The sequence below is a fragment of the Chlorocebus sabaeus genome, chromosome 11 (assembly GCF_047675955.1).
Source record: "Chlorocebus sabaeus isolate Y175 chromosome 11, mChlSab1.0.hap1, whole genome shotgun sequence".
Lineage (NCBI taxonomy): Eukaryota > Metazoa > Chordata > Mammalia > Primates > Cercopithecidae > Chlorocebus > Chlorocebus sabaeus.
The window spans coordinates 127,826,463-127,849,442 of record NC_132914.1 but is presented as its reverse complement, the minus strand read 5'-3'; the positions used below and the strand labels follow the sequence as shown (position 1 = coordinate 127,849,442).

General features: G+C 46.4%; 1 protein-coding gene across 13 annotated transcripts in view; it reads left to right on the top strand.

The window, feature by feature from the left end:
* The window catches only part of RIMBP2 (RIMS binding protein 2), a 352,529-nt gene that overhangs the window by 78,264 nt on the left and 251,285 nt on the right, over positions 1-22,980 (top strand). For 6 of the 13 annotated variants that reach the window (XM_037987203.2, XM_037987193.2, XM_037987242.2 and 3 more), the window contains one exon: positions 10,565-10,699. The gene's annotated coding sequence lies outside the window, so the exon portion shown is untranslated. Of the gene's footprint in view, positions 1-5,064; positions 5,270-6,887; positions 7,035-10,564; positions 10,700-22,980 lie in introns of those variants that run through there. The other 7 variants (XM_073021229.1, XM_073021230.1, XM_073021231.1 and 4 more) reach the window with 7 other exon arrangements.

The window sequence follows — 22,980 nt, the reverse complement described above, 5'->3', positions numbered from 1 at the left end:
GGGATTACAGGCGTGAGCCACCGCGCCTGGCCAGGCTTTTTTTAAAAGAGCAGTTTTAGGTTTACAGAAAAACTGATCAAAGAGTACAGGGAGTTCCCAAGCATCCCCTCTTCCTGACCCCACAGTTTCCCCTATTATTAGTGTGGTACATTTGTTTCAGTTGATGGTCCAATATTGATATTTTATTATTAACTAGAGTCTATAGTTTACACTAAGGTTTACTCCTTGTCTTGTGCCTTCTATGGCTTTTGACAGGTGTGTTTCTGTCATAGCATCAGACACAGTAGTTCCACCGCCCTAAAAATCTCTCCTGTTCTGTTTTTCCCTTCCTCCCCCTCACTCCTGGCAACTACTGATTTTTTTTTTTTTTTAAAGTATTTCCATAGTTTTGCCTTTTGCTGTAGTTCGTGGTCTCCAACCTTTTTGGCACCGGGGATTAGTTTCATGGAAGACAACGGATGGGGAGGGGGAAAGGTTTCAGGATGAAACCTCAGATCACCAGGCATTAGATTCTCATGAGGAGCAGGCAGCCCAGATCCCTCCCATGCGCAGTTCATGGCAGGGTTCGTGCTCCTATGAGAATCTGATGCCTGATGATCTGACAGGAGGCGGAGCTCAGGCGGTTGCTTGCTCACCCACCGTTCACCTCCTGCTGTGCGGCCCGATTCCTAACAGGCCACCCTTACCGGCCCGCAGCTCGGGGCTTCGGGACCCCGACAGAGTTGGAATCGTGCAGTTTGTAGCCTCTTCAGACTGACTTCTTTCACTTAGTAATGTGCAATGAAGGCTCCTCTATGTCTCTTTATGGCTTGATAACTTATTTTTTTAAAGTGTTGAGTTATTCCAGTATCTGGATGTACCATTCATTCGCCCATGAAAGACATCTTGGTTGCTCATGGGAGTAATTCTCAGCTGAACCTAATCGGTGTCTGTTCCCAAACAGGGTGGCTTTAATGTGTGTTCATCTGGGGAGACCCTGGAGAAATCAAGAAGGCAAGACATTGGCGATTTCTGTGCTCTGGACACCGATTTCGTGACTCACAAGTTATTCATCCAATGCCTACTCGTTCTAGCAACTACATGTTGGTGATGCCACTATACCAAAGCAGCTGGGGGTGGATTCAGAGGATGCTAGAACCCACGGTCATTAAGTTTACATTACAAGAAGCCTGATTTTCTCAACTGTCTACACAGTCAACGCCAAAACATTGGCCAAAGTCCCTAAATAACTTTTTTACCAACCAGAATATTATCTTCTTAATAACCAAAGTCAGTAAAGCCGGTAGGACCCAGGAAATCTGCACATTCCTCCTCTCCTTTCCCATGAGCTGTACAGGAAGGTACCCCAAGCCAGGCCCGAAGGTTTCTGGATAAACAACAAATGGGGAAGAGGACACTGTTGCCGGAAGGACATGTACACCAGAACATCGTGGCTCCACCTCATTCTGTTAGGCATCAGGGTTGGTTCTAACCAAGTCCCACAAATCCCTTTGCTCCCGGCAGACAGTACAGGGGATATGTTGATCAATTCTTTATTTTCATTAATTTTAGGATTCCCTAACTGTGACTCAAAGCTTTGGTTCTAATCACATTATTCTTATTATATGTTCCCAGAGTTGGTTTACATTACTTTCACTTTAATGGGGGCTACTTCTTGGACTCACTAATTGCATGACTAATTACACTAAAGCATTGTGGATCCTCCAGTCCGATGTGCTGTCTCAGGCATGCATTCATTCATTCACTCGACATGTGTTGATGCAGCGTTTCCTGCGTTCCAGGCACTGCTCTAGGCTGGGAGGGGCTGTGAGACCAATAAGGCCTCTACTCCCAGGGGTCTCCCATTCTACCGGGGCAACTGGTGATGAGCATTTGAAATGGTGATGGGGTGGGGAGATGCAGTGGGGCTTCAGGCTCTGCTGAGAGGTGATCTGAGGACAGGACGAGGCAGCAGAGGTGGGAAAACAGGATGCAGAACATCTCAGCGCACAGATCCGATGGCTATGAAGTGTGGAATTTTCTGTATTTACTGCTATGAACACTTTCCTGTTTTAACATTTGAATGCAACCTGGAGCCAAAGAGATGGTGCTGAACAGGCATGGCACACACACCTTCATGATTCTCTGCTGTTCTGTACCCAGAACAAGGTGACAAGACACTGTCCCCACAACACTACTATGTGTGTATTGGTTTGGGCTTTTACTAAAAGTGGCAGAAAACCTAATTACACTGACTTAATCCTAAAAGGGAATGCGTTGAAACACAACCGAAAAACCCAGCTGTAATCCAGCTTCAGTTACGGCTTGATCCAGGGCCTCCTGTAATGCTGTCAGGTCTTGGTTTCTCCTCATAGCTCAGTGCTGCTCTCTGCAGTGCTGACTCCACACCCAAACTCTCTGTAATGCCAGGCTAACATTCCTTCCTTGCTGGGCTCATGTCATGGAGCTGGCTGATGGGTTAGTGTTCACTCATTTCCCCACCCATTCATTTCTTCTATAGTGTGCGAGTATCTGGCACATACCCAACACTGAGCTAAGAGCTACGTGGTTATTACCTCATCTAGTCCATTCAAGAAGCCCTTGGATTAGGTGATACTATTTTACCTACTTCACAGCTGAGTCAGTTGAGGTTCAGTGAGGTCTAATGAACGTTCAAGGTGATTCAGCTGGTAAGAAGCAACGCTGGGGTCCTGGCACCTGCACAGAACCAGCTGGTAAATAAGATAAATACAACTGCTCATCTCCACTTGGTCCTAGTTTTGTGAGGACCACCAATAGGTAGTTAGGAAATTAGGAATCTCTGGTGCTTGAGAGCACCGGTAGGGAGGAAAGATTCCATGAGAACGCAGATGAAGGGTCTTAGAGGGAGGGACAAGGAGGGTAGACCAGCCTCGCTGGGGGACAGCAAGTGTGAGGTCTGACCAAGAAAGGCCAAAGGCTCCGTTTGAGATCTTGGAAGGAGTAGTTCATCATAAAGCGTGGAAAGGGAGGGTGGTGGCAAGAGATGAACCTTGAGGGCTTAGTGGAACCAGGTCATGAGTGGCATGGTAACCTTCACTCCGAGGCTGGAAGGCAGAGGGACTTTAACAGGGGAGGGACAGAGATTTCCGTTCAGCAAGTCGGCTGTGTGGAGAAGACAGCAGGGGGTGGTGGAGTGGATGTGGGGGTCCAGTAGGAGAATGCAGGAGAGTGAAGTCAGAGGCTGGAATGTAGAGCGGGGAAGGGTTGGGAGGACGTTAAGACGTGTGGGCATTCATCAGGTCCCTTTCAGATGTTAGGTGGGACTGCACCCCTGGGCCCCATTTTCCCATCTGGGCCTGTGCACGGTGCATGGAAACAGCAGCAGTTGCTAGAATGAGATCGCATTGGATGAATAACTTGTGAGTCACGAATTGGTGTCCAGAGCACAGAAATCGCCAATGTCTTGGGGTGCAGCATTCAATGCCAGCAGTATCCCCTCGAGCTTCTCCTTCCCGCCGATGTGCAGTGACCTGGGTGGTGGCCATTCCGTCAGCCTGCGTCCCAGGTGGGGATGATTGGAGCAGCGCTGCAGACACAGGGCAGGTGCCACCAATGCACCCAGGTGATCTTAAGCCACTGTGATCAGAATTATTTGTAACCACAGCAGAGTCCAGCCTACCCTCACTGCTACATATGGGAGGGCAACAGAGAGGTCGAAGACTTCACTCCTTCGGCATCTCAGCAAGTGTTTCAGTAGCTCCTTTGGCCGGCTGCTCTCCTGGGTTCTTAGAATACGATGAGCAGGGTCCCTCCCCTCCTGGAGCTGACTGTCTGATGGGGACAGAGGTAGGTCCAGGCACTGGCCCGCTTGGCTTATGGTTTTTCTATAGCAGTGACCATCAGCCATGCAGTGGGTGTGGAGAAAATGAACTGCTGAGCTTCCTGAGGCTGGAACAAAGCAATTTGATGGAAGGCATGTCCTTAATTATCAAGAAACAATGAACACAGGCATGAGCAGCAGCCAGGACGAGAAAGGAGAGGGGATGGGTTCCGTCCTGCATGGCCCCCTGGGGTAGGGGGAGCTGGGATCTGTCACCCGGCTGGGGTCTTCTCATCTCTGAATCTCAGCTCACTTTTTCTTGTGCTCTGGATTCTGTTATTTTAATTAATGTCCTGGAGACCCTGTTGTTATCAGAAACAGAAAATGATTTGTTTACAGGTAGAGTCAGCCAGGTGCGGTGGCTCAGGCCTGTAATCCCAGCACTTTGGGAAGCTGAAGTGGGTGGATTACTTGAGCTCAGGTGTTCGAGATCAGCCTGGGCAACACAGTGAGATCCCATCTCTCTAAAAAAATTTTTTTTTTTTTTTTTTTAATTAGCCAGGCATGGTGGCGAGCACTGGTAGCCTCAGTTACTTGGGAGGCTGAGGTGGGAGAATAGCTTGAGGCTGGGAGGTCGAGGCTGCGGTGAGCTGAGATCATGCTTCAGCTCAGGTGACAGTGAGACCGTGTCTAAAAAAAAAAAGTCATCTTTAAAGAGAGGTTTCTCTGGATTGGATGCTGTGACCTGCTGGACCAAAGGCAACATACGGCTTGTGGTGTGAGATGGACCAGGGCTCAAAGACCCCCAGTCAGAGACTTTGGGTGTGGTTGTTAACCTGCCTGAAGCTAATCGTTCATTTGCTCCAAGGGCTTTGATGAGGAGTTCGTGAGGTAGGGCGTAGAAAACATTAAACCTGAGCACTCCTGGTGCAGGTGAACTTTTCCTCCCGCTTCCTCACTCTACGTTTCTTGCTTCAGATTCCTTCCCAACAATTCTCTCTCCTCTCTCCGTGTATACAGCTCAAGAGAACAGGTGGCATTTCCCGCCTCCCCGTCTCCGCTCCCAAGGATATGTAATTCTGTGTCATGCATCTCCAGGAGAGTTGATCTGGGGTGGGGAGATTCGGGGGGAAGAGAGCGACTGAGGAAGGGAAGGTGGTGTCTTGTGACACAGCTCATTGTCGAAGGACAGGTTCCCAGTGGCTCTGAACACCGGGCGCTTGTCCCCCCCGTGACTCATTATGACAGGCGCGCTGTGTGCCAGCGGCTCCCATTCGCAGATTGAATTACCATCCTATTCAGCTGACACAAAGCAGTTCCTGGCCGGCTCGGGCAGCCCATGAATAAGTAAATAGCCTTCCAGCCGGGTGCTGAGCACAAACATCCGAGGCTCAGAAAGGCTGGCGTCCACGGGGACAGGAAGGGGGGCTGGCGGGGACGCCTGGACCAGTCTGTCTGGTCCACTAGACCACTGATCTCCGGTGCCTTGTAAGTACCTGCTTTTGGGGCTGGGGAAAGAGCCCGATGGGTTAATGAGATACAGCTTAGACACAGATGGGAAATTGATCTCTTTCTAGGCTGTGGGCTGTAGAGCAAGGGCTGTTCTCTGGACTGAGAGGTGGGAAGAGGCGTTTCCAGACTCGGGGGATGGGAGGGTGGCGGGGGTTGTGATAACCCCTGGTTTCTAAACCTTTGGGTCTTAATTGTGGCTCAAATCACTGTTACTACCCTGGGGGTATTCCTTTCCAAATCTGTCCTCAGGTCCTGTATCAGGCTAAAAAAGACCTTTGGTCCCGAGGGTCCATTTGGGTAGGCTGTGGGCAGGACACTCAGGATGAGATGGGGCTCAGGAGGAAAGGCAAGGGCTGGGTATTCCGTTATTTGTCCCTCCAACTTTCCTCCCTCAGGAATTCACCGTTCTGGTGGAAACAGTTTGGTTTTGCTAGTTTAAGCATCACAGAACTGGCATTAGAAACAGCATGTATTCGAAGTTGTAAGGGGGAAATCTCAAGTGGAAATTCCTCCTCTTTTTTCGATGTTTGTGCAGCATTTTCAACTCTTTGAGCTCAAATGATGAGACGAAGTTGAACACTCTTTAGAGAATGAATATAATCAGACAATGGATATAATTGTAGCATTTTAATTTCATGTAAGTCCGCTGTTAGTTGAAATATACAACAAAAATGTGAGGGTGCTGACTCTGGCTTAAGACCTGGGGGGTTCTTTTTTTATGTGTTCTATGTAGCGAGGACCTTGTAGTAAACAGGTGAAATGAACTGCGTCTGTGCCTAACATTAAATAGTAAGAATGAGCTCCTCCCTCGTGGCAGAAGGCATAATCCTGTGCTCCATGATGAACATGTTTATGGGGCAGGGCAGGTGGCCGGTGTTTTCTGTTGCCTGGCATTCGAAGGCAGCGGTAAAATGTACATCAATGAATCATTGTTTTTGTTTTCCTCTCTGCCTGAATGGTTCTGTTAATTAAAACTTTGTGTAAAGTGGTCTTTGAGCTCTGTACTCAATTTCACGTGGGCTGGTTAGGGCTGGTTATGCACAGCCCCACAAATCCTTTATCTTGCTGGACCACTTTTGAATGAATAATTATCATATTTCACATGTAACCATACAGAGTAGTTTTTTATGCTGTATAATCATTAGCAAGCTCTCCGGTCAACCTGGTGAGATATTAGAGCCCCTTAGCCTCTTTAGTGATTGAGCAGGCTGAGCTGAGGGCAGGAGGGGCCCCAGGGCAAAGAGAACAGGGTGGTTGAAAAAGCACATCACTGGAGCCCAGGAAGATGAGAGGAGAAAGCGATGGATTTACTTCTTATATGCCAAGGGCACCGACATTGACTAAATGCATTGAGAAGCCAGGAATCATTGCCTCACCTAAAATTTTTTCTTCTTTAATAGAACTAGAAAAAAAAATGTGCATCACTTGCAGATTATTGTGACTTCCTGTAATCTCATTTTTTTCATGTTATTCTCTGAGAGAACATGATTCCTTAGAGGAGAAGAATAGGATGTGTGTTGGTGGAGGTAAGGACTTGGTGGTTTGCATTAAAAGGAGGTAGTCAGCAATGATGACGATGTGCCTCTGCCCGCAGGGATCTCACGGGAGGTCTCTGGCTTGATTCCTTTGCATCCAGCCCATCTGATCATGGTTAGACACATCTCCATTTTATTGTTTGCTGAAATCGTCCCACAATGAAGCAGGTGGACGGGTGGTGTTACATCGGAAGACTTTAGAAGAGGTATAGATTTTTTGAAATGTTTTTATGTGATAGCTCTTTCATATAGTTTAAAGAAAAGACACAGGCATATCAAATAAGTTAACGTGATAGTATAAGGTTTCCTTTGAGAAAGATTTGTAGAGAAAGACTTCAGTGAGTTCCCAAACTAGACACAAGCATGCTTTCTTTTGTGTTGCAACAGTGTTTTTTTAACTTGAAAGTGCACACATATAATTAGAAAAATCAAGTGTATAAAGGTATATGAAAAAATTCTCATGCTGTGTCTTCTTTCCATATCCAGTCCCTCGAGCCCACTTTCAATACTTTTGGTGGTTTCTTCTTGAAGCTCTTAAATAATACTAAAAATCGCCTATATTGTGACTTTTTTTTTGACTTACCAATTTTCCTAAGTAAAAAATATTAATAGCACTTTCTGCTATTAATAAGTGGTTCTCAAAGCGCTTTGAGTGGGCAGTTTTGCCTTTCAGGATTGGTGTTGGGAGACACTTCTGTTTGTCATGATTCAGGGAAAGGTGTGTGCTACTGGCCTCTGGTTGCTACTGGCAGGGATGCTGCTAACCACCCCATAGTGCACAGGACAGCCTGCACAAGGAAGAATTCTCTGCCCCAAATGTCACACTGCTGAGGTTGAGAAGCTCTGTGGTAAATGAAGATTTGGTTATCTTAGTTTTCCTCCCCCAATCTATACACATAGTTAAATTTCTACTTTAAGTGAATACTTAGTTGTTACATTGCTATTGTGTATATGTTGTTAATGGTGGCACCAATTAGTGACTGTGATTACATTTCTTTCATTGTATGGCTTTTTAGTTTTCCTGAAGTTATTAATAGCCTGATTTTCAATTGTGCCATTTGCAATCCACATATTAAAAACTCTTCTCCAGTTCTTTCTGATATCAAAAGCTTTTCTTGAGTCTCTTTTCTCTAGATTCTTTATTTCTAAAGCTCTTTGTTGTCTTCTTTCAAACCAATTGCTCTTGAGAGCTAAGGCTCAGCTGTCACCTTGGAATTCTCTATCCCCGTTTAAGGTAGGATTTGTTTTTTCCTGGATTCCGTGGCTTTACCTTTTATCTTTTTTTTTTTCACTTGTTTTGCTGCAGCAGACATTTCCTAAGAAAGAACACGCTGTGGAGGTACATTTTATGAGTCTTTGCATGTATGGTAATCTCTCTTCTCTAACCTCACACTTGACTGACAGCTTGTTTGGGTATAGAACCTTAAGTTGGAAATAATAGTCAATCAGAATTTTAAAGACATTCTGTTGGCTTCCAAGATTGCTGCTGAGAAGTCTGATGCTCTAACCCATTCTTTCCCTTTTTAAAATTCCACCTCTTCTTTCTAACGGTTATGGGAAGTATTTAGGGCCTTCTCTTTATCACTCACCTTCTTGAATCTCATGGTACTCTTTGCTTAGGTCTGTTCTCATCTATGTTGCAGAGCACTCATGAGATCCTTTAATCTAGAACATGTTCTTATGTTTTTCTGACAATTTTCAATTTATTGTGATTCTGGGCAGTTTAAAAACTCTAACAAAACAGAAGTAAAGGAATTTCTGATATTTTGGTTGTTTATGTCAACATGAAGTTCTCCTGATATATATAGGAATTTTTTGTTTTTAAATATTTGGTGGCCCAGATGAGAATTCCTGAAGAGTTTATGCGTAGTATGCTTGTTGGTTTTTACATTAATTTTATTAATTAACTTGACCAATAATAACTCTTTCTGTAGTTGGCTGGGAATCAGTCAACTGATTGTTATTATTCTCTTTCTGGAAACCTTACTGGTAAAAGTTAGACCTCCTGGATTGATAGTCTCTTTTTTTTCTTTAATATTTTCTAGCACTTTGGGAGATTTCTTTTATCATCCAAATCTGCCATTAAAATTTTTATTTCAGCAACTATCTTTTGCATTCACAGGAGTTATTTTTGTCCTTCATTGGCCTTTTTAGCATCTTGTTCTTGACTTTTACATGCTTTCTGAAGATACTTGTTAAACTTATTGCTTTTTTTTTTTTTTTTTTTTCCTTGTTTGGTCGCCTGGATGATCTCTCTGTCTTCTGGGTTTTATCGTTACGTTCTTTTACTCTTCCATGTTAGAGGTTTTAAAAATGAAGCTGTACCCCTTGGTTGACTGCTTTTGGAGCATAGTCTTGACAGGTTGGGGGAAATCAGTGGTGAGCTCACTCCAGGCTAGCTGCGAGGGAGCTGAACACATTTTGTTGTAGAAGCTCCTAATGTCAAACACGGTCTTTGCTCTTGGATTGTAGTTTTCTACCAAAATATTTCCAGTCTCCTGCCTAGGTTGAGAGTGGTGTGGGGTAGCATCCACCTACCTGCTTAATGCATTGGATCTGGGGAGTGGTATCCACAGGCGGACTGTCTAATTTGTTTTCAATGTAATAGCACTTGGCTATTATGACCTCTGCCTGCTGCATGTGAGTCCTGAGCTCCCTCATTAAACATCTCTAGAAAATAAACTTCAGTCTCCTGCCTAGATGTCTTTCCCTCACAGATCCCTTGCACAAAATTCTAAATCTTACTAAATTCCAGCTTGAACTAACATTATGCATGCCTGTTCTGGTATTCCCCGTGAGACGGAGGGTCCTGGAAGGCCTTGATCTTACTCATGCTTGGGCCGAACAGCTCTCAGGAACTTTGCAGGCGCTCAGAACATGTTTGCTAAATTGAAATAAATTGAATTTTGGCCATACAGATGGTTTTTTAGCTCCAAGTTCTAGGATAAAGCCTCACTTGCTTTTTATCCTTCCTTTCACTCCTGCTGGTTCATATGGACACAGGATACTAGCAAGCCTTTTAATAAAACCTAAGTTAATTCAATTTATCATCTTATTCTGTGATTTTGAGCAGGTCAATAACTCTTTTTAACAAAATAGAAGTAAAGAAATTTCTGATATTTTGATTGTGTATGTCAACACGAAGGTCTACTGATATACAGGATTTTTTGGTTTTTAATATTTGATGGCCAAGATGCGAATTCCTTAAGAGTTTACTCTGTGTAGCATGCTTGTTGGTTTTTATATTGATTTTTATTAATTAATTTGACCTATAATAACTCTTTCTGTCATTGGCTGGATATCAGTCTTGTCTTGATAATTAAGGATATGTTCAGTGCATGCCCAGATACTGACCTGTTCCCTCAATTCTGTCCCTTGCTATCATCTGTCTAACCTGGATAATTAGCCCTAAGTGCATTTCTCGTGGCAAATTCAGGAACTTGACGGTCTACTCAAGGAGTCGTGAAAGCTTCCCGTCTATGGCTGTGTTGTATCATTGCATTGTTCTATACCAGGAAATTCGGTTGCAGGGAAAGAAAAATCTCAGGCTGGGAGGACCATGAGTTCAGTTTCAAATCTGTCCTTCACTCAGCCCTCAGCGTTCTGAACTGGAAAATGGTAGCAGAATTCCTGCCTCTCCGTGGCTCTTAGGCATCAAGGAAGGTGAAGGAGGCAGACAGACAAACTTGCGAGTCATTCTTTGGTGACAGAAGATTGTGTCTGCTTCTTCCTGCAGCTTGGAAATGACCCGCCACACCTGAAGCCTGCAGGTGCTGAGGCCACATTCGATCAGACCCAAGCTTTGGGAGACCCCTGGGGAAATTTCCCACTTCCTGTCCTGAGACCAGGAACTCAGCAAAGAAACTTTGTGGTAAGTCGTCCTTTCTTTTCTCAGAAGCAGTATTCCTCTGTGTCGGTTAGGAGCTGTGTCTGTTCTTTCACAGTGTGCTGATTTATTTGAGGCATATTTATTGGGTGCCAAGCGTATGTCCCCTAGTTAAGAAGAAGGAGTGGTAAACAGAGCAGATGTGGTCCTTACCCTCAGAGAGAGAGGAACATCATGGGGAACAGCTGTGCAAAGGCCCTGAGGCAAGAAAGAACTTGATGCCTGAAAATCTGGGTGTCTGGAGCACAGATGGGACAGGTGGACAGGGCAGTTCATTCAGGACCGTAGGGCTGGCTGTGCTAGGGTATTGATTCTAAGTCTGAAGAACAATGGCCAGAGAGTAGTGATTGATTTTAGGTGGAGAGTGACATGATCCAATTTTTATTTTAATAAGATCACTCCCAGTTCTGAACGGAGGTAGAGGTAAGCATGGGGGCAAAGAGGATTAGGCAGCGACCATGTAGTCCACATGACTGGCAAGGGCGGCCTACAGGCCTACGCCAGGATGGTAGTGGATGTGAGGGTCATTGGAGAGGTCCTGGATGTATCTGGGCAGCAGGACCTGCTAGCCATTGTGATAGACTGGGCTGAGAGGGAGTGTAAGGGGGTGTGACAAGAATGGCCTTCATATTTTTGGTCTGGGGCACATGGCGGAAGGGGAAGACCATTTCCTAAGATGAGAAAGACTGAGAGAGCAGTAGAAGTGTGGGGAGATTCATATCCAGGTTTGCGCTGAAGCCCAGTTTTGAGTTTGAGTTACCTGACTGACACCTAAATACAGGGAAAAATCCACAGTTCGACAGTCAGTTTCAGTGTTCAGGAGAGAACTCTAGGCTGGTTTCTTCATTCCTTGTGAAATGTTTGGTTTGAGATTTCCTGTGCAGAGGTGTGATCTGAACTCAGGGCAATAGTTCACCCCGTGTAATCATGAGACAATCTTGGGTAGTAAGAATAACAGCTGCTGTTATCAAAGATTTTCAAGCCTGAAATGGCCGGCTTGGCACTGGTGGCACTGACTGTTCCACCTGCATTTGATCGTGCAGCAGAAGGTGAACCAGCTGGACCTTTGGTGCCCCTGCTCGGGCTTGGCAAATGAGTCTGAGTCTCAGATTCCAGTAAGCATGGTGGTGGTGGAGGAGATGGTGATGATGCTGGCAGTAGTCCTGGTGACAGAGGAGATGGTGATGATGTTGGCAGTAGTTGTGGTGATGGAGGAGATGGTGATGATGCTAGTGCTAGATGTGGTGATCGAGGAGATGGTGATGTTGGTGTTGTGGTGGTAGAGATGGTGATGATTTTGGTGGTAGTCATGGTGATGGAGGAGATAGATGGTGGTGATGCTGGTGGTAGTCGTGATGGAGGAGATGGTGATGATTTTGGTAGTTGTAGTGATGGAGCAGATGGTGGTGATACTGGCGGTAGTCGTGACGGAGGAGATGGTGATGATTTTGGTGGTAGTCATGGTGATGGAGAAGATGGTGGTGATGCTGGTGGTAGTCGTGGTGACAGAGGAGATGTGATGATGTGGTAGTTGTGATGGAGGAGATGGTGATTTTGGTGGTAGTCATGGTGATGGAGAAGATGGTGGTGATGCTGGCAGTAGTCATGGTGATGGAGGAGATGTGATGATGCGGTAGTTGTGATGGAGGAGATGGCGATGATTTTGGCAGTCATGGTGAGGGAGGATGGTGATGATTTTGGTGGTAGTTGTGGTGATGGAGGAGATGGTGTTGATGCTGGTGGTAGTTGTGGCAATGGAGGAGATGGTGGTGATGCCGGTGGTAGTTGTGGTGATGGAGGAGATGGTGGTGATGCCGGCGGTAGTTGTGGTGATGGAGGAGATGGTGGTGATGTCAGTAGTCATGGTGATGGAGGACATGATGGTGATGCTGGTGGTAGTCATGGAGATGGAAGAGATGGTGATGATTTTGGTGGTGGTAGTCGTGGCAACAGAGGAGATGGTGATGATGCCGGCGGTAGTCGTGGCAACAGAGGAGCTGATGGTGATGCTGGCTGTAGTCATCGTGATAATGGTGGTAATGGATCTGGCCAGTATGTGTTCGGTAGACCTAAATCCACACCCAGTCCTCTGATTCCTATTTTATGCATTTATTTTCCATAGAAGAAGGCAGAGAAGGTCTGATGTGAAACTTAACTGTTTCCAATGCAGGATATACACTCGGCAATCATTTGTTTCTCATTACAATAGAACCACTAATTATCACTTAATAGTAAAGGCAGCCTCATTGGAGGTGGGTCAGATTCCTGAAAAATATTTCAAAGCCCTTTTGTTTTCATTATTAACATAATGGTATCAGTTTCTTCAATGAATATAATTTATGAGACAATATCTTTATCTGTATGCCCTAAAAAGACAAATAGTATCATGAAGAACACTTTCAAAGAGTGTGTTTCAACTGAGTGCTGTGGGTTATTGTAATTTTTTTCCAGTGCATTTATGACACTTGGCCTATGGGATGCAGAAGCCAATCTGTTTTCCTAGGGATCACAAGCAGATTATTTTGAGGGCTTATTACTTTTTTGATATTTTTAAATTTTGGTCATTCTGGGGCTGGAAGCTAGAGTGGAGTGATGTATGTGTGTATGAGTCTTTCCTATATTTGGAATGAGCTGGTCTTTTTTTGATAGATTGTTGGCTGCTTGGAATTGCAGATGCATCATTAAGCTATTGCATTTAAATTTAGCTCTTGTTCTCACTCTAGAAGGGAATGGAATGTTTGAATTATTTCCCCATGAAGGGAGGGCAATTAGAAAATAGGTCCTCATGACGGTGTGAAAGAGTGGGTCTAGTTCGTGAGTCTGAGATGGGCTGCACGTTTGACTTGGAAGAGGAGGCTCTCTGAGAGTAGCTCCAGTCTGGAGGAAGTTAGAGCTGCCTGAAGCACACCTCAGTGGCTGCTACATTTTAATCTCTCCAAAGGCAGCATTTCCTGTCTAAATCCACAATGACCATTCTCAACAGCTCCGTCGTTTCCCTCCATCCAGACAGGTCTCAGCGCCCCTCTATGTCAATAAAACATATTAAGATGTGTATTCACAGATCCAAGTTGGAAAAGTTAACAACTTTCACAGGAGCTGAGTATGTGTGAGCAGCTTTAAAGTTATGCTCATTTCAAAATCGCTGCAAGAGAATAATTTGAACATGCCTAGCATAAAAAGATTAATGTTTAATGTAATAGATATCCTAATTACCCTGATTTGACTTTCACACATTATATGGGTGTATCAAAATATCACATGTACCTCAATAATATGTCCATCTATTATGTATCAATTTAAGAAACCCAGATACATCAACTGGAGCGGTGGCTCACATCTGTAATCTCAGGACTTTGGGAGGCCAAGATGGGCGAATCACGAGGTCAGGAGCTTGAGACCAGCCTGGCCAACATGGTGAAACCCCGGCTCTACTAAAAACACAAAAATTAGCTGGGCATGGAGTCGTGCACCTGTAATCCCAACTACTCGGGAGGCTGAGGCAGGAGAATTGCTTGAATTCGGGAGGCAGAGGTTGCAGTGAGCTGAGATAGCGCCACTGCACTCAATTCTGGGCAACAGAGCAAGACTCTGTCTCAAAGAAACCCAAATATAATCCTAGTTAAAGTGAATTAAATCAGTACAGTAAAGTAAAAAACAAAATTATTTTACCTTGTCAGATTTGAAGGGTAGCAGATGCTCACCGAAAAAGTCACATCTCACAGAGATGTATAAAGTAAAACATTAAAGTCCCCCGATAAATATTTCCCGTTCCTAATTCCCATTGGTGATCATTATTAAGAGTCTGGTGTTTCTTTTCAGAATTCAGACCTCTTCCCATGCATCCACAAACATACACACACACACGCAATATCTTGATGTAAAACAGAGGCAGGTGCATCAACAAAAGTGGATGTGGATACACAATTCTATGTGTGCATGTCCAAGTACACACATAATCTGTTCTGCAACTTTTTTCATTACTCACATACTAAATTTATATATTTAATTTGTAAAATCTCATGTATCTTGACTCTCCTACCAAGCTAACCACTGTCATCAATTTGGTCCTTCCAAACATATGTGAAACTCTATCCTAGAATTTTGTATGTGCTTTAAACAAAACTATATTTTTCTGCAGATTTGTATTTTCCATTTCCAGAACATTTCTTAGAGACCTTTGCCTGTTATTTCCTATGAGTACATTGGCACCCAACCTCAGCCTTGTAAATCGCTGTGTATCACCCAGCAGTGTAGCTATCCTGAGTGTCTCAGCCTGGGCTCTCCCAGAGCAAGCCCAGGGTAAGGATTCCAGTAAAAGTGACTCACGGGACGGTGAAATTTTGGGAGGGGAGTATGGAAGTGAGACAGGGAAGGGCAGGAAGTCGGCAATAAGTGTGTGTTATCCAGCCAGTTGCCACTGTGGGTGATGGGGCTCAGTCCTGCTGTGGAACCTCTGGGAGATTTTGCATTGTACGCTGTGGGATTATCTGCTTGAGGGATGAGGGACCTGGGGTATTGATCTACCAGTACTCTTCACTTGGCTGAGGCAGCCTTGCAGGTGCATGGAGGCTCCAGCATGTCTTGCTTGCCCTGCATGTAGGCCAGGCTTGGGTCTCAGCTAGACTGAGCCCCCAGGCACAGAAATGCAGGTGTTGGTGGTAACCAGGTTGGTGTGCAAGGAGTTGAGTGCTCAGAGGTTATGGGAGGCGGCTGATGCCTGCTGAAGGCACTTACTGCTGTTGATGAACAATTGTGCACTATGTAGATGCACACATAGATGACAATAGTGAACTAACTGTCCCCTAACCATGTCTAATTATTATCAGCACTACTGCAGGGAACACATTTGTCCATGCCACCTGTGTACATTACTCTAGAATCTGTGCAAATGTGCTTCTACTTCAGGGGGTGGGGGTAAGGGGAGGGAGAGCATTAGGGTAAATACCTAATGCATGTGGGGCTTAAAACCTAGATGACAGGCTGATAGGTGCTGCAAACCACCATGGCACATGTATACCTGTGTAACAAACCTGCACATTCTGTACATGTATCCAAGAACTTAAAATAAAAGTGCTTCTATTTGTATAAGTGTTGAAACATGTAGAAAAAGGTAAAGGGGATTATGTGCCATGTGTTCATCATAATATGCTTTTTACATTCAATAATGCAGTATGGAATTACCTCAGTCTTTAATAGTATTCAGTTGACTTTAGTTTTGTATATATTTGTGTATGTGTGTATCTAGTCCAGTAACCTGACTTTGTGCACTACAGATGCTTGGCAAATATTTATTGAGACAAGAAACCACTGATACTAGAAGGAAATGGCCCCACCAGTGTCCCCGGACCTTCGTCCACGCCATCTGTTCTTTCATTTTCCCTGTTAGATAAGTCATGTTCTTCCTACCTGCAGGGCTTGATAGGCAAGAATTGTTTACTTGATGCCATGAGCTCTGGGAACAGAGATTACATCTAAACGTTGAGCAGGGTCAGAGAGAGAGAAATTTGGTCTTCTGTGCCTTTTGTGGAGAATTTTGTTACTATCAGCCTAGTGGAGGCATTGCTTGAGTCTGCCAACTAGCCCAATATTTCCAAGAGTGTTGTACAGGCAATAAAATAGACAAAAACAATCCACAAATCCTAGCTAGCTATGGTCATGTATTTATTGGAAAAAAATTATTAGGAAAAATATAACTAGTAGGCCAGGTGCACTGGCTCATTTCTGTAATTCCAGCCCCATGGGAGGCAGAGGTGGGAGGATCACTGGAGTTCAGGAGTTTGGGGCCAGCCTGGGCAACAAAGTGAGACTCCGTCTCTATTATCAAATATATATTAATATATATAAAATACTAGTGAATGATATGTACAATTAGCGAATAACTAGTGAATTTATATATAAAATAACTAGTGAATTAACCAACAGTTTTGTGTTTGTCATATATAGTTTCCTTTTTCAGTATAATTATGTATGTAAAACACAAGCTCATTTAAAGAAAGAGGGTCAGTCAGTAGTTGGCACAGAGATGGCAAAGCTGGTGATGTCTGGGGAATCTCAGTTCCCTGGAACCTCTGATGCAGCCTTGTGGGGGCTTCACGGCTGCTCCAGCCACAGGCCATGCCTGTTACCCAGGACCCAACCTGAAACAAACAGGCCTGCAAGTTCTCAGGGCTCACTTTTGGTCAGGACCCCAAGACTGTCTCGGCCTAATGTTATTTGTGCGGAAATGTCTAGTTAAAATGGCTCTTAATGTCATTACTCTTCATGACTAAAGCAATTATGTATTTTAAATTCCATTTAGTTGGTTTCATTTTGTTCTGCTATTATTTTTTAAAGTAGACAAGTCAACATGGAATGGGCTCTGTTTATATTGAAGTCTCAGTGCCAGTTACAGTCAAATGAGTCATTACTGCTGTCCTGGGTCTGTCGGGAAGTGTGTGTGATGCTGGTCTGCTGGCCTCAGTACCGGGCTGCGTTCAGCGATGTCTCCAGGTTTACCTGCAAGGGCAGTAAAAGGGGAGAGTACAAATGTGTCTGGCAAGAGCTTTGGAAATGGCAAGGAAATAGTCACACTTCCAGCTGTGGTACCCAGGTCTCGGTATCATCCATTTCACTCCTGCCTCTTGGTGAACTCGGGCCCTGGGATGTCGTTTACTTGCTCCTTTTGTTCTGCAGGACAGATAAATGAGGCTGCCGACATAGCCGTGTGCTCAGAGAGGCCTTGGGGCTTGCCCTGCCCCGTGGTATTCTATTATGTGTGTCGCGGTCTTCAGATTTTACATGACGGGGAACCAGCTCAAAGTAGCCTCAGCAGAAACGGGAGTTCTTGACTGGTGAAATTGAAGAGAGGAGATTCTAGCTTCAGGAGTGGCTGCATCCAGGAACTCCGCCGATGTTTTTGGGAACCTCCATCCTTTTCCTCTGTGTTGGTGTCAGTCTTTAATCAGTTCCTTAGTCATGCACTTGGAGTTCACAGGCCTGGTGCTGTTACCACATTGTATTATCATATCTACTGTTAGGCCCAAAAAGACAGTAGGGCGGTGTACAACCATGGTGTGGGCTCCTGCTTTTCTCTTATGGGGAGGATCCACCTGGAGTCCATCACCCTAACCCTCACCTTTCGGAAGACCCATCTCCAGAGGCTGGCGACTCAAGAGTTTCCAACTCACCTAAGGTCACTTTCCAAATGGGAATGACCAGCTCCCAGGGGCTGGTAAAAAAAAAAATGAACCCACCCTCACTAAGGGGTGACTTTGTCTGCTTACAGAGGTGTGTGCATGTTTTCAGGCCTCCCCATTCAGCCAGATCTCAAGGCAGGTTGCTCGCCTCCCCACGGCTAACATAACCATGCCAAGGACGGCTCACAGGGCTCGCAGGGCTCAAGCCACACAGGTGCCTCAGGCCTGGAGTCTAGGTCTGCAGATTCCCAGGTGCTCCCCACTGCCGGGTGGGGTGGCTGACTGTGGGGCACAGAGGTAGGTCTGTTACTGGGTGAATGGTGTTCCCTGCAAAAAGAATGTTGGAGGCCCAGACCCTCAAACTGTGATCTTACTTGGAGACGAGGTCTTTATAGGGCTGACCAGCTTAAAGCGAGGTCATTAGATTAGGTCTTAATCTACTGTGACTGGTGTCCTTCCAGACAGGGATTTGGATGCAGAGCACACTGGCAGGGATGGGGGTGATGCTTCTAGGAGCCACGGAATACCAGGAACGCCAGCCACCACAGAAGCCGGGGAGAGGCTTGGGCAGAGCCTGCCGGCCAGCCTGAGGAACCAGCCCTGCTGACACCCCGAGCTTGGGCGTCTGGCCCCTGGGACTATGGGGCTGTGCGTGCCTGTTCTTCAAGCCTCCTGTCTTGTCGTACTTTGTCACGGTGGCTGGAGGAAACTAACGTGAGGTCTCTGGTTGCAAGCAGCAGAATCTGGTGCTGGCCACCTAAAAGGGAAGGAGATTTGCTAGAAGGACCAATGGAGAGGGCCAACGAAGCATCAGGGATCGGGAGCAGGTGTCAGGGAGGAGGAGAGCTGCAGGATGCCCCACCCAGGGTTGGGGGGATGGCGGGGGGAACAAGGGGATGGAGGGATAGGGGGACAGGGGGACGGAGGGACAAGCTCTGGCCGCTGATTCTTTTTTGTCCTTGGTCCCTCTGCTCACGATTTAAATTCAAGGGACTGATTGTTTAATTGGCAACACTTGAGTCTTGGGCGCATCCCTTGGCTGGAGAGGATGAGGCACCGTGATTGTCCTCAGCAGGAAGCTCTGGCCAGAAGAGTGAGCCACTGCCTCGGAGGCCCTTTCCGACCCGTTGCTGCAGGGGTTTCTGGGAGCCTCTTTCTCTACATAAAGTCAAGTCTGCACACCACGTATTCGTGGGCAGATTTCAGTGCAGCGCCGCACACCTGCTCCATGTGGACCCTCTGTCTTCCTGGTGCAGAGCACCAAGGACAGCATGTGTCTGCAGGGCCACCTCTTTGCTGACACAATTCAGTTACTGACCCTTTAGGTGCTTTGACAGTCTGTGCAGTCTCCAAGAGTAACCAGGCAACGGAAGCATTTGCCGCTGATAGACATCCACGGAGAGCAGCCAGCTCCCCGGTGCAACGATAGGGCTTCGGATTAGGAGAGAAGGTTGATAAGGGACCGTGAGCACAGCTAGAGTAACCTGGGGCCATGGTGTCTGTGCGGTCCCCTTGACAACACGCTGTGGCTAGATTAGAGATCCACATTGATCAGTCGCCATGGAAAGAATAACACATGCGTGTGCATTTCCTGTTTTGTGTGAACATCTCCCAGACCCCTTACTACAGAACTGGGGCTTTCCAAAATCGCTACCTGATTTAGCATGGGTAACTCGCATGTATCATCTCCACTCTGGACACTGGAAAGTTTTAGATATCTTTGAATTTGAAGGGCCAGTTTCCCAAGGAGTAAAAAAATCAATAATAACATGATCAGTAAAGAGCATAATGATTTCAGTCCTGGAAGAGGTGAGGGAATGAAAGCTCTGACTGAGCCCTAGAGGTTTGTTTTGTAAAGCAGTGACGGTGTTGCATAGCCCCCTCCACTGCCTGAAATCGTGTGCGTTTGTGGTCTGTATGACCTGCCGTAATGTGGACTTCATTGAGGAAGGGATTTCACCTTTGCTCGCTTAGTATTCCCAGTACCTGGAAAGCTGCTCTGAAAATAGCGCAGAAGTTTGTTGAATAAATAATTGGATAATTGAAGGAAGAAGTGGATTAATGAATACTAATATAATGGGAAAACATACTTCTTCAATTTTGCCTATTTGGTGCCATAATTTGAAGGTTGCTTGCCACAAAGTAAGGGGTGTGTGTGTGTTTAACATAGAAAGTCCATCAGCAATAAAGCTGTTAACTGACTTTTGGCTTTTAGATAAAGACCCGTTTGTGATGAAAGTCTGGGTAGAGGTCCAAATATTCATCCTCCCCTTCCTCCCTCCATCCGTTCTTTCCTCTTTTCTTTCTAGGTGGGCTGAGGCTTGCACTATTAGCCAGATCCTTGTATAACTGCGTGCAGCTAAAATCTCTTCTCCATCCTTTTCATGCACAGTCTCCCATTTACATTGCTTTATGTTGTTGAAATTTTGACTTTAAGATCATTTACATTACAAAGCTATAAAGATGTTTCCGTCTAGGCACTTTTAAGGAAGCCGTGTTGCCTGAATCGCTTCCTGAGGAGCCTCCCACCTGCCATCAGGATGCTTGTTCAGGTGTGGCTGTGAGCAGGAAGAGCCGCAGAGCTCCTGGGCGCCCACAGCACTAGGCAAAGAGGCGGCCACAGTAGCCCCTGGATGTGGCGAACCTCATCCCTCCCCACCTGCGGAACACTGGGACGTTTCAGGGAGGGCAAGAAACCTCAGACTGAAGGGAACCTGATCTTTTTGTCTTTACCAAGAGGAGGGGGCCAGGAGGATCCCACTGTGGGGCTCCTTGGACCAGGCCGTGGAACGAGATGAAGATCCTACGAGATATCCAGTGCTGTACATTGTCTTTAAAAAAGGATAATTAACACGTTTAACCTTCTAATCTGATGTTCTCTGGGAAGAGCTTTTTGTGTTGACTTGATCAAACCAGGAGTGAACGTGATGAGAGGAAGGCATTGAGTGCTGATCACATGCGGTACGAATGATTATTTAGATAATACATTCATATTAGGCCTGGCATTGACGCACAGTTACGGGCAAGCCAACTGCTATCTAGGGGACTGGAGAACATCATTAACTCTTCATTTGCTAAATTGCTTTGGGGATCCGTGACTCTTCTGAGAGTTAGACTTTCTTTCTTTTTCTCCTTTTTTACATTTTTAAAAATTTGTGTGTGTGTGTGTGTGTGTAAAGATGAGGTTTTGCTATGTTGCCCAGGCTGGTCTCAAACTCCTGGGCTCAAGTGATCCTCCCACCTCAGCCTCCCAAGGTGCTGGGGTTACAGGCATGAGCCACCACACCCAGCCAAGTTAGATTTTTCTAGGAATAAAGAGACCTGGAAATCTGAAAATCAACTGATGCAACGTTTTCCAATGATTGGACAATATCTCCAAGTAGCCCAGACAACTGAGCGATTCCTGTTCTACCAAAATAATCTAATTTATGTGCGTTCTGTGAGTTCACAATGGGGGTGCATCTGCGGACCTTTGAGGACCGAAGTGCTGGGCTGCTTAGCGTCAGGTCAGAGACACTCCGTCCAAGGCCCTGTCTGTTACTTTCTGAAGCCTCAGCTGAAACAAGCAGCAGCCCACCTTTGCTAAAGGAAAGGCCTCCCCCAAGCCCTTCTCGATACCTCCCGCTAAGCAGCCTCTAGCAGTAACTAAAGCCAGTGTCAGGCGACACCTACTTGTCATTTCTGCCTGGAGCTGGAGCTGGCCCGTGGGGCCAGAGCATTGATTGAACTCTGTTGGTGCCCCAGGGCAATGTGTGCTAGGTAAAAAATGGAGTCTGGTGAAGGGAGATGGTGACTCACTCCTTCCAGCGAGGAGGGAAAGGAAATGTCAGTGAGAGTCAAGAGGGCAGGGATGACACCATTTGCGTGAGGACAGACCTGGGTCCCAAGCCTGGTCCAGCAGCTCCAGCTGCAGGGTGTGGGCCTGGGCTCTAGTTTAAGCCTTTGCGTCCTTGTGTGCTGGATGGAGGTGGCGGCACTAACTCGGGCGGGGGGTGGGGCGGCGGCACTAACCCGGGCCGGGGGTGGGGCGGCGGCACTAACTTGGGCCGGGGGTGGGGTGGCGGGGGCTGTTGGTGACGACGAAACACAGAAGAGACTGGTAGGGTCTCAGCACCAGGCCTGGCCCGCGGGAAGCTCTCAGAACATGAGGTGTAAGGCTGGGGGTCCTGGAAAAATGAGAGATGGGGTGGAACCTCTCATCAGTGGAACATGGGGGGCTCTGCAGAGGAGGGGGGCCCCTGCACCCCAACTTCAGGTCAGCAGCTGACGCCAAGGCCATGTTGCGGGGATCCACAGCCCACACAAGCAGTCCCCGAAAATCTTTCCTTTCTGCTCAGGCCTCTGGCAGAGCGCTCCAGACCTCTGTGCTGGAAACCAAAGTCACCCTCTGACTTCTTCCTATGGTCCTGCTTGTGCCCCGCCAAGCTCTTTCCCGGCTGCCATATGGAGATGTAAAAGGAGCTCTCCTGTCACTGGGAGAGACTCCAGAACACTGTACTGACCCATCTCGGGACATTCACGTCTTCCTGCCAGCCCTGGGCTCTGCCTTGATGAGCTGGGAAGGTGTGGGATTGGGAAGGTGCCTTAACCTCTATCTCATTCATTGTCTCCTGGGATGGTGTCCTGCACATATGGGCACTCAGTAGACATGGCTGATGGGTTGGGCAGCTTTTTCTACGCCTCAGCTTCCTTAGGTCTTAAATGGGTTTAAATATAATCCTGCCTTGTAGAAGGTTTGAGGAGAAATCGGCAAGCCCTCAGGAAGGGATTCGCAACTGTGGTAGTGGCTCAGGTGATTCTGCACTGACCCGAGCTAGGAGCCCTGCTGAAAATGGCAACAGTCAGAGAAGATGAAAGGGAGAGAGAGAAATAGGGGAGGCAGAAATAAGGAGAGAAGAGGAGAAGGGAGCAAGACAGGGGAGGAAGAGAAAGAGACATGGGGGAGAACAGATGGGGTGAGAAAGGAGAGGAGAGCGGGAAACCAGAGACAGAACGTGGCATGTGTCTAGTCATCTTCTTCAGATGTCTAGGGATGAAAGGGGACACCGTGAATAGCTCCCCATTCGTCTGGTGGGAAACGTGCAGGCGGAA